Source organism: Galeopterus variegatus, unplaced genomic scaffold, assembly GCF_000696425.1.
Source record: "Galeopterus variegatus unplaced genomic scaffold, G_variegatus-3.0.2 Scaffold13443, whole genome shotgun sequence".
NCBI lineage: Eukaryota > Metazoa > Chordata > Mammalia > Dermoptera > Cynocephalidae > Galeopterus > Galeopterus variegatus.
Window position 1 is genome coordinate 6,905 of NW_007739554.1, and position 2,132 is coordinate 9,036.

Below are 2,132 nucleotides of genomic sequence, written 5' to 3' on the forward strand. Positions count from 1 at the left end.
ACATATTTATTAAAATGCCATTCTTAATTATCCTAAACAATAGCCGCTGTTCTCAATCTTACCGACTATCACCAGATCCCCGTGATAATAATCTCTGAGCAATCTTGTTCTCATTCTAGCACTCAAGCCCACATCAACCTTGATGACTCAAGCCAGGCATTTCTCTGTTTGAAAAGATGGCCGTGGTAGCAGGGGCTTGAGAAACCCATGCACAGAACTCCTTGCCATGTCTGTGGCAGAAACCAGGGAAGAAAAGGGAAAGTTCAGGCCCATCACATACACTCACAAACACACAAAACCAAATAACGAAATATTTGACTGATGCATATATGGATGAATGAATAGGACCTGGGGGTTTGGGGGCAAATAATTATCAGACACTGCAAGTGTAAATGGACACAGGATTATGGAGTGCACCTACGCTATGACCTGCTATTTTATTTCACTATATACACAATAGCATTTTCCCAATTGTACAATAAAATCCATTGGAGACTCACAAATTAGCTTATTGGATGAACACAAACATCTTTTGATGAACTGGAAGAAAGTTACCATAATAATTTCTGGCTTGTTAAACCTTTTCAAAGAATGATTACATATTGTAATGATGAATAAGCTAACTATCCTGATTCTACCATCTCACGTAGTACACAACTACCACACAAATATGTATAACAAGTTACTTCAAAAAAATTAAAAACATTAAAAAATAAAATAAAAATAAAAAAGTCAATTAGGGAAACAGTTTTTTTCATACTTTAAAATGCATCTGTAGAAAATAGACTTGGGTTCTATAACAGCGATATATATATCTATATAACAGATATACTAATATCAGAAATAAAAATTTTAAAAAGGAACTTATTAATATTATCTACAAATTTGCTCACATTTAATTTTCCCTTTATCACCACAATGTCTCTCATCAAATAAGGATTGAATCAAGAATCAGAATTCCTCACCACCAACATCTGGATAGAGACCACGGCTGTTCCATCACGGCCTGGTGTCCCAGCAGCAGATTTCCTGCTGGAGAAATAAAAATTTCCTCCATTGTTCCCAAGGGGACCACAGAGGCTTGTGGGAATTAAAGCCTCATCCTCCGTTGACATCACCTGCAGAGAACTATGGGACCCGCCTTGTGTTGCTTCTGCGCATGTGCCGCTCAGTTCGCTCTGCAACCTGGGAAAGGTAGTTTGGCTTTGAAATGACGTCATCCGCACGGGATCCGGGCAGGGCTGCTCTGGGTTTCTGGTGCGCATGTGCGGCCTTGCCCGTTGTCGTCATCTTCCAGAGGCTGCTGCCACCTCCACGGTGCTGACGATATTCTGTGGTTGGATTCTGTGTCCTTGAAGGTGGGTGCGAGGGTGAAGGAGGGGACCCTGTGGAGCAGACGGGTGTCTCAGCGTTTGGTGGAACAGGCCCGCTGGTCGGTCTGACGCGGGCGGAGCCTGACAGGCTGGTCTGAATCATGGACCTGGGCTGGGGAAGGGGGGCTTCCCCCTGTTCTATCGACTGCTTCGTCAGAGGAATGTGGGCTTCCAGAAGGCTGAGCTTGTCCTTCCTGGAGAACAAAAGCCGGTTGCAGAAGCTCCGCCATTGGGGGTCAAGACCAAGATGGCGGCGGGTCTGGAATGGGGGCGCCTGAAGACAGCGTGAGCCTGGGAGGTGTGCGGTGAGTTCCCATTGCGGCCCTGCCATGAGGGCACCTGGTACTAACCTAGTGACATTCGGTTTACTGATGTGTAAGATGAGCGCATTCACAGTAGTAGTGAAATTGCCTCAAGTTCCCAGAGAAGGAATTGTGAAGCGTGTGCACGCTCAGTGTGACTCTCTGGAAGTTGTATCTGTGGGGCGTCTTGGTGTCTCTTTTAGCAAGTGTAGTTTCTGTTCCCTCCAGCACTGTGTAGCCTGCCTAGCACTTCTCGTCCGAGTCTACAGATGTTTGTACATGACCGAGTGTTCAGGGACAGTGACTTCTACTAGAAAGATTGGGGCACTGGCTGATGGTCCAGTTTTCTTAGGAGTAAAGGAGGTGTTAAAAAGTTTGAAGGATGGTGCGCAGTGAATAGGAATCTCCCCTGCAAGAATTCCCGTCTGGCCTGAGACCTCCCAATAGTGCTTCAGAG

The 2,132-nt window shown here is 45.4% G+C and overlaps 1 long non-coding RNA gene across 1 annotated transcript in view; it reads left to right on the top strand.

The window, feature by feature from the left end:
- The window catches only part of LOC103581600, a 2,983-nt gene extending 1,946 nt beyond the window's left edge, over positions 1-1,037 (top strand). Inside the window, exon 2 of the long non-coding RNA XR_549681.1 lies at positions 966-1,037. This is a non-coding gene — a long non-coding RNA (uncharacterized LOC103581600). The remainder of the gene's footprint in view (positions 1-965) is intronic.
- Positions 1,038-2,132: the final 1,095 nt, after the last annotated feature.